Genomic DNA, 16073 nt, shown 5'->3' with positions numbered 1-16073 from the left:
CAGCCCCTAGGCTGGATCCTATACATCTTTCCCCAAAATTCACCTCCTACTTGAGATAATGAGCCACCTGAGTGTGCTGGCTGGATCCGTTTATTCAACTGGGACTTTGCAGGTGGAAGAGAAGCTCTGTTCAATCTAAGTCAGTCATATTCAGTTCCCCAATATCTGCGTATTCATTGTGCCCACTGGGCACTGGTCTAGGCTGGGACCGATCGTACTGAGATATGGACTGGAGGCCCAGTTTATTCCTGCAAGTTTCGGTAGAAAACGCTTATGTGTTGTCAAGTAGCTATTTTAGAAGCACAGTGAATTAGGTGCTCTGGGAAAGGGTCATCGTGAGGGACGGCTGGACTGGGGTGGGGGAAGCCTCATGGAAGAGGAAGCAAGGCTTTGAAGCACGGGTGGAGAGATCTTTCCACTTAGAAGTATTTGATTCAAAACTAATTATAGGAGATTCAGGGGTGCGGCTGCCAGGACACCTGATACAAGTGAGCTCGTGTTGCTTGCTCCTGGGGATCCCTCGTGATTATGGGGGGGACAAGGAGAAGGCAGTTTTCTTAAAAAGATAAGAAAGGGAACAAAAAAGGGATCAACACCCACCTCAAACCAAGAGTATGCCACTCTGCAGAATGATGCGTGAGACTTGCAGACTTCAAGACAAAGTGCCTGAGAAGATAAAATCAGAGATTTAACGAGACAGCAAGAATGCCAGGGACAAGGACACAGAATGACACGGTGGCGTTGCAGACCGAGTCAGAAGATAGCTGCGGAGTCAGAGACGGATGGGGCTCCTCCGAGCCCTCCCAGCGCCCGTCCACAGCTTGGTTTTTTCACGGAGCCTGCCTTGCCAAAGTCCGAGCCAGGGGAACACAGACCTTGGGGAGGGCGCTCCCATTTGGAATCAGGGAACCCAGCACATCCCACCTCCCCCTACCTGAGCCAAATGGGAGCGCAGATGTGTGGCCCCAGAACCCCCCGCTGCCCCCCTCCTTGGGAACCTGGGCTGGGCTGAGTTTTTCTCACCTGCACGCGAGGCTCGGGGCCCCCGGTGGCAGTTCGCACCCGGGTGTGGGGCCGCCCCTGGCCATATGGGGCGACTTTATGGCCGGGTGACCGGATCCAGGCGGGAGGAAGGATGGCCTGGCGCTCCACCCATGTCAACTATTGGGACCGTTTCTCTGCGAAGACCCTGGCTATAAAGCCTTCCTGGCCATAAAGCCTCCCTGGCCGTAGTCGCCTCGACTCCTTACAAACTGAGTTGGATCTACCGAAGCTCAACTTTCACTTGCATTGGTGGTTCAGTGGTAGAATTCTCGCCTGCCACGCGGGAGGCCCGGGTTCGATTCCCGGCCAATGCATCGTCTGACTTTTCGTCCTTTCTCCAAAGATGTCTTTTCTGATGTATCTGAAAGGCATCTTTAAGATTTCTACCAAATATTAATATTAATACTTAGATTTTTTACTCTGTAGCAGAGTTTGAGGCGCCGGATCCAGCCCCTAATTTCGAACGTCCTCACACTCCCATCCTCCCAGCCTGGGGTTCCGGCTGTCCACACCCCTCCCTCCGCCCCCTGCCCGCACCTCCGCAGGCGTGACCCTGAGAAAGGACCCGGCGCTGGGATCCCTGCCCCGGGGGTCCTCTCAGCCCTCCGCGGGGGAGGGGCGAGGTCCTCCGCCCCTTGAGCTCTAAGGCCCAGTTGCTCTTCTTTCCTTTTCTCTTCCTCGCTCTCTGTTTCTGTTCTCTGGAGCCCGCCTTCTTTCTCTCTAAGTCCACGGTCACGGCCTTTTTGTCCCGCCTTCTATCGGCGTCTCTGTCTCTTGCACATTCTTTCCAGGTATCTTCACAACGGCTACGCTGGGTCTCTCTGGGTCTTCTGTGGTCTCTGTATCTCTGGCTCCGGGTCTCTCCGGCCTCTGCATCCCTTTCCGCGTCTGCGTCTCGATCTCTGGGATCGTGTCTCCAGGACTCTGTCCCCTGCCGGCCCTCTGTGCTCCCACGCTCCGGCCATCCCCTGGGAAGCTCGCTCACACCTCCAGGTTCCTGCCACTCCCCGCCCGCCCCTTCCCGGCCGCTTTGATCCCGCACGCGTCGGGCCGGCGGGCGGCCGGGCTCCAGACAGCTGCCGCGGCCACTTGTGAGCGGGGGCGGGGTGGCCCGGGCTCCCGGGCTCCCGGGCTCCCAGGCTCCCGGGCTCGGGCGCTGGTTTTCCGCCGTCTTCCCCCGCGCTCACGCCCCTCCTCCGGGCACAGTCTCTGGCTGCTGCCCGGGCTGCCACGGGCCCGCCTCTCTAGTTCGCTGAGTCTGGTCCCTCTCGGTCCCTCTCTCCGGAGCTCGCCCCGGGTCTGGGTCTCTGCCTCTGGATCCTGTCTCCTATCTCTTCCAGCTCCATCTGGGCCTCATCTTCCTGCTTCATCTGGGATAGGCTTGGGGTCTTTCTTTTTCGTCTCTGGATTGTGTCAGTGACTGGGCATGCTCTCTTCTCAACTCTGAGGCGTGACAGTGGGCCCCAGAAGGAAACTCTACAACTGTCTGGGCATCTGTATGTCGGTGTGCACAGCCGCTGTGCTCAGTTACGAAGCCGCTATTTATGGAGGGCCTCTTGTGCACCAAGTGTTGTTAGGCATTGAGGGTGCCTTGGACCTGGGCTCTCCTTACATTTACATTATGGTGGGGGCGGGGAGGAGACAGAAAATAAGTAAGAAAGCAGAAAATAATCTAAGATGGTTATGAGGGTGGGGCCAGGGACAACCGGTCGTGACAATGACTTGAGAGTGAAGGGCTGCTTTACTCTGGGTGATCACGTAATAGGGAAGAACCTTTGTGTTCTGTTACAACTTAATCACTAAAGGGATGTTGCCTATAATCTTAAATTACACATAATGGCCTGTCTCTGGGAACCCTGCCTCCCAGGTAATGAGCATTAAGATAAAATACCTTTATTAGCTCACAGGAAACATCCTGACCAGGCCCACCTGTGCAGGAAGGAAGACATTGACACATCCCTTCTGGAGGCTGACCAGAACCAAGAAATGTTTGACTTTACTCCCTCCCCTTTTGGTATAAAAGAAGCTGAATTCTAACTCAGGCAAGATGGTTCTTTGGGACAGAAGTCCCCCATCTTCTTGGTCAGCTGGCTTTCCAAGTAAAGTAGCTATTCCTTGCCCCCAACAACTCATCTCTTGATTTATCGGCTTGTGGCAGTGAGCAGTAGGGGCTTCGACTTCGTGAGCAAGCCTCGCTGCTGCTCACGGCCAGCTGACCCTGGTTGAGGAATTCTCGGGTAAGGCCCTAGCAGCTGCCAGGACCACTCGTCCTGAGGATCTGCCCTTCAAAATTCCCCAAAGCAGCACCGACTGCCCCAGCACTTGGCAGGCAGAGCAAGGAATCCACGTTTGGGAGCTAACAGGCTCTATACTGTAGGGTAAGTCACTCCGGTGTGTACAGCGGGAAACTTTATTTCCTCTATATTTGGGGGGTTTTGTCTGGAATAAGCCAATTTGTTTTGTATTTGAGTGGGGGTGCCTTGTTGGACAGAGGAAAGAGTTGTTGAACTTTTACCTAATTTGTGAACCGGTTCGTTTGTTTCTTTGGATGCTAGCCTTTGTGTGTGCCATTTGTGTTTTGTTTGTCTTGCGTTTCTGTATTTAAAAATGGGGAAATGTTTCAACTATCCCTAAAGAAAGTTCTCTGAGGCATGTTTTGATAAATGATCGGATTACAGCCAAGAACCCATGAGTGGGACGAATATATTTTATTGAAACAATGTGTGGCCACAGTACCTGTTAGGATCTCCAGAAGGGGTTTAGGCACGGTTATCTTGGGACCCTGTGCACCATGTACTGCTACCCTTGCTGTGTTAATTATGTCATTTGTGGTCTCCTGTGTCATTGGTATATGTAAAATCCCAAGACCAAACTTGAGGATTTATTTAGGATTTTCTGTTGTCCCTTGGGTTTTTCATTTCATTTTGTTTGGTACTGTTTCTCCATTTACAACCAAATCAATTTTGCGATAGTTAGAGCTTTTACTGATGTCAAATGGAGGAAAGGAACAACAGGAAAAAAAAAAAAAAGAAGTCTGTGGGACTTTCCCAGAGAGAAGAGAAGGGTTCCACTTGGTTCCTAAAATCACCAAAAGCCCCATCCCAGAATTCAGCCTGGTTGGTTGATGCCAAAGCAAAAAGGCATCCTTTTGATGGTTAGAAGTGATCAATTGCATTTATGATTTTATGGTGGCTATTCTGTGAGAAAGCAGGGAAGAATAATGAAATCCTTTATGTGTAAGTATTTGTGCTATTACATCAGGGAAAATGAAAAAAGGAAGGGAATGAGAGCGAGAATATGTTGCTGCAAACCTTAACTCCTCCAGCCAAGCAAGCTGTCTTAGCTGCTCTGATCATTATGCCAATATATCCACTCCTTCCACCACCTTGCACTCCTATCCAGCCCCACTTCCTGACACTGGGGCTCAGGACTTCCCCTCCTCATAGGGATCCATTAGAAAATCCTGTGTTTGTTAGTTTCTGGGGCACAGGGACTTGGTCTGGTATTGTCACATAAGACCCAACTAGGCGCCCAGTTCGGGCCAGAGGGTACTCCCGGGGCGAGGCGATTTCCCTTATGCGGTTGTCTCTTAGGGGGCCTGAATGCCGGCTGGCGGGGCTTCTCAGGCTTGTTTAATTGGAAAGATTTCAACCCTACTTCACAAGGAGGATCCTTTACACCTGAAGCCCACTTGGCAGCCCCCACAGCTGAACCCAGTTGGGACCCCAGCGAGGGAAGAAGGCCCTTATTAGAGCACTGCTTCTTCGTGCACCTTGGCAGGGCTTTGAAAATGGGAACCAAAGCAAAAGGGTTTGAACAAAATTCAAGAAATTCAGCAAAACAAATGAAGAACTCTCGGAATTTTTAGAAAGGATTTATCAGGCCTACAAACATCATACTAGTGGAGACCCCGAGGCCCCTGAAAATATTAGAATGGTAAAGTTGACGTTTCGGGGGGCGAAGTGCCTCAGATATCAGGAGAGAGCTGCAAAGGTGAGATGGTGCTTGATTGAACCCTTCTCAGCTGGTAGATGTCGTTCCCTGTTGAACACTTTAAAAGCAACAACAGAAGAAAGAGGATGCAGAAGGAAATGCCACTTCTTTTGGCATAGTGGCGTTGGATTCCCAGAAGGCGAGTAACCTGAGAAGAAGTAAGCCCCCACTGGGGAAGGAACAACGTGCTTACTGTCAGGAGGAAGAACGTTGGAAAACAGATTGCCCTAGGTTAAAACAGAAGAAGAAACGATAAAAGAAGACAGCCTCTCGCGTGGCAGAAAGAGAGGAACACTCTGATGAATGAAGAGGCCCAGGGACTCCCTTGGACTTGAGGTACCCAATTCCAATTTCCCCACAGGAGTCCCGGGTAAAATCGACAGTGGGAAATGAGCTGATTAACCTTCTGATAGACCTCACCCTGAAGTTTTTTCACCACGACAGCTTGACGTCAGTCCCATCAGAACAGGCTTTAAGCCTACAGATGGCGCTCATAGTTATGTTACTTTGTGGCTTCAATTTCTATTGGAAAAAGTGTCCACTTCGTTGCTGGTGCCCCTCGGACAAATAGTACTGACCGGATAGTACTGTACAGTGTTAATGAGAATGACAGTGTCGCAGTTATTCAGTCTCACGGGGGTAACCAGATTGGCTCCTAAGTTGGTAGTGTGCGGAGTTCAGTCGATGTGGATAAAGACACATTACTGCACCAACGTACACAGATGACCTAAAGAAAGAGGAGGGAAGAGTCTAGCTGTTCTCTACCACAAAGGGCGTTTTGAATTGGCACCAATTTCTGGAAGGCCCCAAGGGTGTTGAAAACGCTCGGTTTGGTTCAGCAGTCGCAGCTCTTTCAGATGTCAGCGTGGATGGCTTTCATGACGTGATCATTGGTTCACTTTTGGAAAATCAGAACTCAGGAGCTGTGTACATCTACCATGGTCGTGAGGGCAGTGTTTGCATGAGGTATTCCCAGAAAATCTTGGGATCTGTTGGAGCCTTTAGGAGCCATCCTCAGTACTTTGGGAGATCCCTGGATGGCCGTGGAGATTTAAATGGGGATTCCATCACCGATGTGTCCATTGGTGTCTTTGGACAGGTCGTTCCCCTCTGGTCACAGAGTATTGCTAATGCTTCCTTCACACCAGAAAAAAATCACTTTGCTCAGCAAGAATGCTGAGATAAACCTCAAATTCTCTACTTCTGTGCGAAGTTTACACCTACTAAGCAAAACAATCCAGTGGCCACTTTATATAACATCACAATTGATGCAGACCAATAAATAAACCTCTGTGGGTTTATTTAAAGAACATAACCAACGGTGTTTGCAGAAGACCATGATAGTAAATCAAGCACAGAGTTGCTCTGAGTACGTCATCCACCTAGAGCCCTATGATGCTGTCAGCTCTCTGGATCTGTGTGTGAACATCAATCTGGAAAAACCCTGGCACTAGCCCTGAAGCCTACTCGGGGACGGCCAAGAACTTCAGTATCCCTTTCTATCAACAGAAGGGAAAAAAAAAAGAAAAGAAATCATACACTAAAAAGGAACATCATTAATATATGTCGAGAGACTAATTTAACTTGGGATAAGGCCTTGCCAGTTGCCCTGCTCACAGAAGCAGGCTTAAATTAAGCCCCTTTGAAATATTGTGTGATAGGCCATTCCAGGTGTCTGCCCAGCAGGAGAATCTATAAATGCTCTAAAAGACCTAGCATTTGCCAATTATGTAAAAACGCTGGGCACTGTTCTCATCTCTGTTCATGAGTTTGGGGGTCAGAGCTGGAGGGTAAACATGGAGGAGCCATTGGAAGATAGATGGCTTTTAATGCCATGAGACTGGAGTGCCTAGGGAGAGAGTGTGGAGAGAGAAGAGAAGGAGCGTGGAGCACCCCAACGCTTCGAGGTCAGGTTGAGGAGGAAGACTTGTCAAAGGGATGTAGGGTTAGAGAAGTAGCAAAAAAGCCAAGTGACCTGGAGACCAAGAAAAGACAGTGTGTGAAGGAGGGAGCCGTCAGTTCTAGCTAAGCTGCTGGGAGGTCAAGTAAGAAGGGAGCTAAGCAACCACCCGGTTTAGCTCTTAGAGATCACAGATGACCTGGGGGGAGAGTGACTCTGTGCGGTCCCACTTGAGTGGGTCGAGGTGAGAATGGGATGTGAAGGCATGCAGACGGTGGCTATAGACACAACTCTGTCAAGCTTTGCTGTGAATGGGGAGGAACATTGTTGGCAGCCGGGGCAGAAGAAAGTGATGAGGGTTGCTAGAGTGTGTTTGACGCTGGTGGGAGTAACTAAGGGTGGGTGGGTGGGTGGGTAGACTTCGCTACCAGGTGGAGAAATGGGTCTCAGGTAGTAGGGAAGAGTCCTCACCCCCAGGGAGATGGGGAAGACAGGGGGTGTGGGTCACTTAGAGTGTGGGAAGGATGAGGCAGTTTCCCTCCAGTGGTTCCTGTTTTCCCAAAGAATGAATTAATCCTGTGATAAACCATAATGGAAAAGAATATGAAAAAGAATGTGTGTGTGTATATATATATATATATGTATGTATGTGTGTGTGTGTGTGTGTGACTGAATCACTTAGAAATAGACATAGAAAGTAGCACAACACTGTAAGTCAACTATACTTCAATAAAAGAGAATTTTTAAAGAAAGAATGAATCAAGCTTATTGCTGGAGGAGAGAGAGCTACAGGTCCTTTGAGGAGAAAGAAGGTGTGAAATGTTCATTTTGGGGAGTAGGAAAACAAACCTTCTATGATAGAATAGGATTTCTAGGCAGGTTGAGAGTCCATCTGAGATGTGGAATCAAAAATGACAATTTCAGAGGTGAATGCACCATGAAGCTGATGAAATGTACAATTCAGGACCCCTCACTCAGGCCCCTGGGGGGGTCCCAGCAATGTGCTCACATGGCCATATGCTTCTGTAAAACTTGCCAAAATAAGACACTTTAACTGCAAATGGTAAAGCCCACTGTCTGTTTTCACTCCAGCTTCCCCTCTGTCACCCTTTCCCCCCGCCCACCGCCCCCGGTGTTGGAGTCGCTGTGGGCATTCGAGGGTATGTTAATGGTAATGCAGTTAATGTGGTTCCCAGTCACTCCCACACATAGTTAAGCTAGCCCAGTCATCCTGGTGTGGGAATGGCTTCCAGGGAAACTCCTGTCACCTGTGCCCACTCACTAGGCGTCGTGCAGTGAAGGTGCAAAGCCCAAGGGCCCATGTGATGTGAATGCATCCAGTGCTCTTGTCACTATAAGTACATGGGTGGTAGAGGAAAAATGAGATTTGAAATATACAAAGTCAGTAGCCAGTCTGTGGAGAGTATTACAGGGCTATGCAGGCAATTAACTGATACCAATAAGGTATTTTTCTGGACTTTGTAACCTTTGTGTCATTTGCCAGCCTTTTCAGTTTGTAGGTTATGATCTCTTGTTTCACTGTAAATATTTTATCTTTATTGGAGCATAATTGTTTTACACTGTAAATATTACTTTTTGTACCTAGTGTTTTTTTTTTTTTTTTTTTTTTTGCGGTACGCAGGCCTCTCACTGTTGTGGCCTCTCCTGCTGCAGAGCACAGGCTCCGGACGCGCAGGCTCAGCGGCCATGGCTCACGGGCCCAGCCGCTCCGCGGCATGTGGGATCTTCCCAAACTGGGACACGAACCCGTGTCCCCTGCATTGGCAGGCGGACTCTCAACCACTGCGCCACCAGGGAAGCCCCTGTACCTAGTTTTATATTATTTTCTTAAAAAGCTCTCACCCCCCAAAACAATTATATACACTTCAGGCTCCCCAAACCTGAGACCAGTTGGCCTGGTTGGGGGATTTTCTGCAGCCATCGCTCCTGTGTAGATGTGGCTGTGAGGGCATCCTCCACACCCATTCCCAGGGTTTCTAAGGCTATGGGTTGGGGGCCTCTGTGGATGGCACGCCTCCGTGTCAGCGCAGGCCTGTGTACGTGTCCCTTGTGGTTGTCTGTGTACATGGTGTGTGTATGGGTGTCTGGGCCTCTGGCCTGTTCCTGGCCGCCCTCTCAATACGGGGCAGCGTAAGGGCTTGGGGGAGGGGAGCTCGTGTCCCACACGCGCTGGGGCCCTAGGGAGGCGGGAGGCGGGGAAGGAACTGAGACAGCACAGCTGGCCTAGTGTCGCTGCTTTGCCTCCCCCGCTGTGACGTCTCCCCAGGCCTGGGTTCCGAGGCTCAGCTCCTCCCTCTTTGTTCTTCAAAGAGAAGGCTGGCTTCCTGGGACCCCCTGGGTCCTGGTAGGGGGGAGTTCCTGGAGAGTTGGGACCTGGGGGTTGGGGGTGGGGAAGTAGGAGGCCCAGGCCCCTGGGCCAAGGGAAGAATCAGGATAGAAGACCTCTATAGAGCCCCAAACAAAACAGACAATAATCCCTGCCTTACGGCACATACGTCCTTGTGGGGGAAACAGTCAAATGCACATAGTACAGAATTTATCATTTGTCAGTTGGTGATAAGTGCTATGGAGAAAAGTGAAGCAAGGAAGAGTGGAGAGTGGGAATTGTGACTTTAGACAGTAAGATTAGGGAAGGACTCACTGAGAAGGTGAAATTTACAGAGGTGAGGGCACAAACAGGGCCACCTGGGGTAAAAGCACTCCAGACAGAGGGACAGGCTGGCTAGTAGGACAACCTGCCAGGCTTGTCAAGGGAACAGAGCAGCAGGGGGCGGAGTGGGGTTGTCTGGAGTGGACGTAGCAGGTGAGATCAGAGCGACAAAGCAGTAGGCTGATTATGTAGAACCTTCTAGGCCATCGCAAGGACTCTGTCACCTCTGAGTGTAATGTGAAGCCATTGGGGGACTTTTTTCCCCCTAGCTTTTTTGTTTTGTTTGTTTTTGGAACTTTTATAATTTCAAATTTTCAGAAAAGTTACAAAAAAGTACAAGGATTATACATCAACTATTCTTCAATTAAAAAAAAAAGGAAGAAAGTACAAGGAACTCCTGTGTACTCTTTTCTCTGTTAATTGTTCGCGTTTGCTCCGTTTGCTTTATCATTTCTCTCCAAATATAATATAGATATAAAATATTTGTTTTCTGAATCATTTGGGGGTAAATTGAAAATGTCAGGCCCTTTTGCCCAAGTTACTCAGTGTGTTTTCTGAGAATGAGGACATTTGTAGTAATAATAGTACATAGTAGTACAACTGTCAACATCAGAATATTAAAATTAATATGATAGTATTATTTAATGCCAGTCCATACTTAAATTTCCTCAAATGTTTCAATTATGTCCTTTATAGCCCTTTTTTCCCAATCCAGGATTCCATCCAGGATCCCACACTGCATTTAGTTGTTCTGTCTGTTCAGTTTCATTTAATCTGGAAGATTCTTGATCTTCAGTTTTTTTATATATATCCTGGAATTAAAAAAAAATTATGGAAGTACAGTTGATTTACAATGTTGTGTTAATTAACTTCTGCTGTACAGCAAAGTGACTCACTTATGTGTATTCTTTTTCATATTCTTTTCCATTATGGTTTATCACAGGATACTGAATATAGTTCCCTGTGCTATACAGTAGGACCTTGTTGTTTAGCATCCTATATATAATAGTTTGCATCTACTAATCCCAAACTCCCAATCCTTCCCTCCCCACCTCTCCTCCCCCTTGGCAACCACAAATCTGTTCTCTATGTCTGTGAGTCTGTTTCTGTTTCATAGATATGTTCATTTGTGTTGTATTTTAGGGTCCACATATAAGTAATGTCATATGGTATTTGTCTTTCTCTTTTTGACTTACTTCACTTAGTGTGATAGTCTCTAGGTCCATCTATGTTGCTGCAAATGGCATTATTTCATTGTTTTCGATGGCTGAGTAATATTCCATTGTGTATACACACATCTTCTTTATCCATTCATCTGTCGATGGACATTTAGATTGTTTCCATGTCTTGGCTATTGTAAATAGTGCTGCTGTGAACATAGGGGTGCATGCCTATGGAGTGGGATATACTCCTGGTATATGCCAGGAGTGGGATTGCTAGATCATATGGCAACTCTATTTTTAGTTTCTTGAGGAACCTCCATACTGTTTTCCATAGTGGCTGCACCAATTTACACTCCCACCAACAGTGTAAGAGGGTTCCCTTTTCTCCACACCCTCTCCAGCATTTATTATTTGCAGACTTTTTAATGATGGGCATTCTGACCGGTGTGAGGTGGTACCTCATTGTAGTTTTGACTTGCATTTCTCTAGTAATTAGCGATGATGAGCATTTTTTCATGTGCCTGTTGGCCATCTGTATGTCTATTTAGGTCTTCTGCCCATTTTTCGATTGGTTTTGTTGTTGTTGTTGTTGTTGTTGAATTGTATGAGTTGTTTGTGTATTTTGGAACTTAAGCCCTTGTCAGTCACATCATTTGCAAATATTTTCTCCCAGTCCGCAGGTTGTCTTTTTGTTTATGGCTTCCTTTGCTGTGCAAAAGCTTGTAGGTTTGACTAGGTCCCATTCATTCATTTATTTATTTATTTATTTATTTATTTATTTATTTATTTATTTATTTATTTATTTTGCGGTACGCGGGCCTCTCACTGTTGTGGCCTCTCCCGTTGCGGAGCACAGGCTCCGGACGCGCAGGCTCAGTGGCCATGGCTCACGGGCCCCGCCGCTCCGCGCATGTGGGATCCTCCCGGACCGGGGTACGAACCCGTGTAGCCTGCATCGGCAGGCGGACTCTCAACTGCGCCACCAGGGAAGCCCCCATTTATTTATTTATACTGATATGAACTTTGGATTCTTACTTGATTCAGTGCATTATTTATTTTAATGCTCAGATTGTCCAAGATTTAGCCAGTGGAAGCCCCTTTAGCCACAGCCCCTAGCTGCTGTGTCTTTTTGATATACACCCAATATTTCTGAGCACTTCTTTACTTTCTGGTGAAACAAAATGTTCTAAGATCATTTTGTAATTCCCCAGCTGCAGCCCTAGAGACACCCTTTTCTCCAAGGAGTGCTGGTTCATTTTAGTAGAAAATGGTATTTAGTAACCAAGATCTGAGCACTTGGTGTGTTTATCACTACTTGTGTGTCATTCCTTTTAGGCTCCCTCAGCAGACAGAGCTAGGAAATATAGGTGAATGTATACATTGTGTATGTGCATACATTTCCTTATATTACATTTCCTTCCTTAACTATACACATTAAAACCATGAATTCATATTTATACCCTACTGAGAGATTTTAAAGAGAGGAACGACAGAATCTGATTTATGTTTTAAAAGGATCACTTTGCCCAGTGTGTTCAGAGTAGACTGTAAGGGAACAAGGAACAAGAGTGGAAGCAAGGAAATAATTTAGGGGCTATTGCAATAATCTGGGTGAGAGATGAGGGTGGCATGGACCAAGGTGTAGTATTGAAGTGTAGTAACAAAGAGTCAAATTTTTTACCTATTTTAAATAAGAAATTGTTGACTGATTTGATGTGGACTGTGTGTGTGAGAGAGAAAGGGAGATGAATCAGAGATGATTCTAAGGTTTCTGGTCTGGCTAACTGAAGAAATGGAATTTCCATTTACTGAGATGGAAAGACTACAGGTGAAGCAGTTTTGGGGGAGATGACCAGAAGTTTGGTTGGGACATTTTAAGTTTGTGATTCCTTATTAGATATCCAAGTAGAAACAATAAGTGGGCAATAGGATATATGCATCTGTAATGCAGGGAAGAGTTTTGGAGCTAGAAATGAAAATTGGGGATGCGTTAATGTAATGTAGGTTCATATTTTAAACCATGAGCCTGGAGATCATCAAGGGAATGAATACAGATAGAGAAGAGAAGAGGCTAGAAAATTGAGCCTTGGAAACACCTCAACATTTAGAGATCCAGGAGATGACGAACTAGCAAAGGCATCTGTGAATGAATTGTTAACGAAGTGGAAGGAATATAAGAAGAGTGTGGTGTCCTAGAAGGCAAGTGAAGAAAGCGTTTCTAAGCAGGGAGAGTAAGCATCTGTGTCAACTGCTGCTCAGTAGTGATCAATGGATTTAGCAACGTGATGGTCATTTTGTACGTTAACAAAAGCAGTTTTGTTGGGGGCAGGTGCAGGGTTGGGGGCACCTGATTAGAGAGGGTTCAAAGGAAAGTGGAAAGATGGTATTGGAAACAGTGGGCATAAGAGAAGTTGTTTTGCTGTAGAGGGGAACAGAGGAACGTAGTGGTAGCTGGAGGGGAGTTGTGGGGTTAAGATGGCGTTTGTTGTCTTGCATGTTCTAAATTGAGATAAACTTCATTATGTTTGTAGCCTGGTGGGAATAATCCAGTTAGAAAAGGGGGAAATTGATGGTAAAGAAAGAAAACAGAGCAATGTCCTTGAGTGGGCCAGAGGGAACGGGAGATCTAGTTGGTGTGGGGGTTGGCCTTAGTTAGGTGGAAGGGTTCATCTACAGTTAGGAGGAAGGGGAATAGCATGTGGTCACAGACTCAGGTAGGTAGGCAGGTGCGATTGCCGATGTCAGTAGGAAAATTTCTTCGGAATGCCTTTTTTTAAATTGAAGTATAGTTGATTTATAGTGTTATGTTAGCTTCAGGTGTACAGCACACTGATTCAGTGAATACATATACATTTTTTTCAGATTCTCTTCCCTTATAGCTTATTACAAAATATTGAGTATAGTTCCCTGTGCTATACAGTAGGTCCTTGTTGGGTATCTATTTTATGTATAGTAGTGTGTATATGTTAATCCCAAACTCCTAATTTATTCCCCTACTTCTGCTTTGGTAGCCATAAGCTTGTTTTCTATGACTATGGGTCTATTTCTGTTTTGTAAATAAGTTCATTTGTTTTGTTTTGGTTTTGTTTTGTTTTTAGGTTCCACATATAAGCCATATCGTATAATATTTGTCTTTGTCTGGCTTACTTCACTTAATATGGTAATCTCTAGGTCCATCCATGTTGCTGCAAATGGCATGATTTCATTCTTTTTTATGGCTAATATTTCTACTGTGTATATACATATATATATATATATATATATATATATATACCACATCTTCTTTATCCATTCATCTGTCGATGGACATTTAGGTTGCTTCCATGTCTTGGCTATTGTAAATAGTGCTGCTGTGAACATAGGGGTGCATGTATCTTTGCAAATTAAAGTTTTCTCCGGATAAATGCCCAGGAGTGGGATTGCTGGATCATATGGTAGCTCTACTTATAGTATTTTGAGGAACCTCCATACTGATCTCCATAGTGGCTGCACCAATTTACATTCCCACCAACAGTGCAGGAGGGTTCCTTTTTCTTCACACCCTCTCCAGCATTTATTATTTGTCGACTTTTTGATGATGGCCATTCTGACCAGGGTGAGGTGATACTTCATTGTAGTTTTCATTTGCATTTCCCTAAATTAGCGATATGGAGCATTTTTTCATGTGCCTGTTGGCACATGTATGTCTTCTCTGGAGAAATGTCCATTTAGATCTTCTGCCCATTTTTTGCTTGGGTTGTTTGAACTGAACTGTATGAGCTGTTTGTATATTTTGGAAATTAATCCCTTGTTGGTCGCATCATTTGCAGATATTTCTCCCGTTCTGTAGGTTCTTTTTATTCTGTTTATGGTTTCCTTTGTTGTGCAAAAGCTTTTAAGTTTAATTAGGTCCCATTTGTTTATTTTTGTTTTTATTTACGTTACTCTAGGGGACGGATCCAAAAAGATATTGCAGCAATTTATGTCCAAGAGTGTTCTCCCTGTTTTCCTCTAGAGTCTTATAGTCTCCGGCCTTACATTTAGGTCTTTAATCCATTTTGAGTTTATTTTTGTATATGGTGTTAGAGAATGTTCTAATTTCATTCTTTTACATGTAGCTGTTCAGTTTTCCCAGCAGCACTTATTGAAGAGACTTTTTTCCATTGTATATTCTTGCCTCCTTTGTTGTAGATTAATTGACCATAGGTGAGTGGGTTTATTTCTGGGCTTTTATCCTGTTCCATTGATCTATATGTCTGTTTTTGTGCCAGTACCATAGTGTTTTGGTACTGAAACATAGTGAAACAGGAAGTAAAGCTGAAGGAGGATGAAGGGATTCGTGGTTTGGTGTGAAAAGGAATGAAAGAGTCGTATAGGAGAGATGGAGGGGAAATGGATGGGGAAATGTGATATGATTGCTAATAGCACTGAGAAAACACCTGAGTTTGGAGTTATGAATTCAAATTGGCAGTTAAAACGGCTTTTTGCTTGATATAACCTTTGGAGGAGGAGTAGAAGCAGGAATCTGAGGCCCGCAAGAGGGCGCTCGTGGACAGGTCCTGGGTGGCTCAGTCCCTGAGAGTCTTGGAATAAAATTGGGATCTGCTCCAGGGAAAGACAGCACTGGAAAAGCAAGTTGCTTTCTTCACCGGAGGCGGCAGTAGTATTCATTCCCAAAACTACTGACGCTGTGAGCAGGATTCGAACCTGCGCGGGGAGACCCCATTGGATTTCGAGTCCAACGCCTTAACCACTCGGCCATCACAGCCGCCTGCGGACCGGGGCCTGCGGAACTATAGCTGCCTATCAACACGCCCGCCTCTTGCGAGCACTGTCTTGATGTCAGTGCGCGTGCGCTTATGAGGCAACGGCCCTACAGAAGCGGAGACTTTCCAGTTCTCTCTCCCTGCCCCGAGCCACAGTACAAAATGGGCCCAACCGTTCCCACACCGTTGAAGGCAGACAAAGGGATGCCGCTACACGCTGGTTCTTGACAGCTGGGGTCAGCCTCCAAATTCGCACTAAAAGTGCACAGGGAGGGAGACTCAAGTAGCAATGGGATGGCTGGTAAGAAGAATAATCCTTCCATATGTACTACAGAGAGGCGCCCTGTCAAAGTCTGGAAATGTGTCCCCTTCGCAGCAATAATATACTAGAGTCAACCGTCCCAGGCACCGCTGGGATTCGAACCCAGGATCTCCTGTTTACTAGACAGGCGCTTTAACCAGCTAAGCCACGGCGCCGTTGGGTGGGTTGTTGAGTCTAGATGTAGATCAGCTGTTCCTGAGGGTCACTAATCGAGACGACCGAAATAACGGCTGCC

At 46.4% G+C, this 16073-nt stretch overlaps 3 non-coding genes across 3 annotated transcripts; 1 reads left to right on the top strand and 2 right to left on the bottom strand.

Moving 5' to 3' along the window:
- The first annotated feature begins 1287 nt into the window (after positions 1-1287).
- TRNAG-GCC (transfer RNA glycine (anticodon GCC)) lies at positions 1288-1358 on the top strand. Its single transcript has one exon. It is a non-coding gene; the product is annotated as a tRNA-Gly (tRNA).
- Positions 1359-15436: 14078 nt separating this feature from the next.
- On the bottom strand, positions 15437-15518 carry TRNAS-CGA (transfer RNA serine (anticodon CGA)). The gene has a single exon. It is a non-coding gene; the product is annotated as a tRNA-Ser (tRNA).
- Positions 15519-15919: 401 nt separating this feature from the next.
- Positions 15920-15993, bottom strand: TRNAT-AGU (transfer RNA threonine (anticodon AGU)). Its single transcript has one exon. It is a non-coding gene; the product is annotated as a tRNA-Thr (tRNA).
- Between the last annotated feature and the right edge of the window lie 80 nt (positions 15994-16073).

Source organism: Pseudorca crassidens, chromosome 19, assembly GCF_039906515.1.
Source record: "Pseudorca crassidens isolate mPseCra1 chromosome 19, mPseCra1.hap1, whole genome shotgun sequence".
NCBI lineage: Eukaryota > Metazoa > Chordata > Mammalia > Artiodactyla > Delphinidae > Pseudorca > Pseudorca crassidens.
The sequence above is the reverse complement of the archived record's forward strand: the minus strand, read 5'-3'. Positions and strand labels throughout refer to the sequence as shown.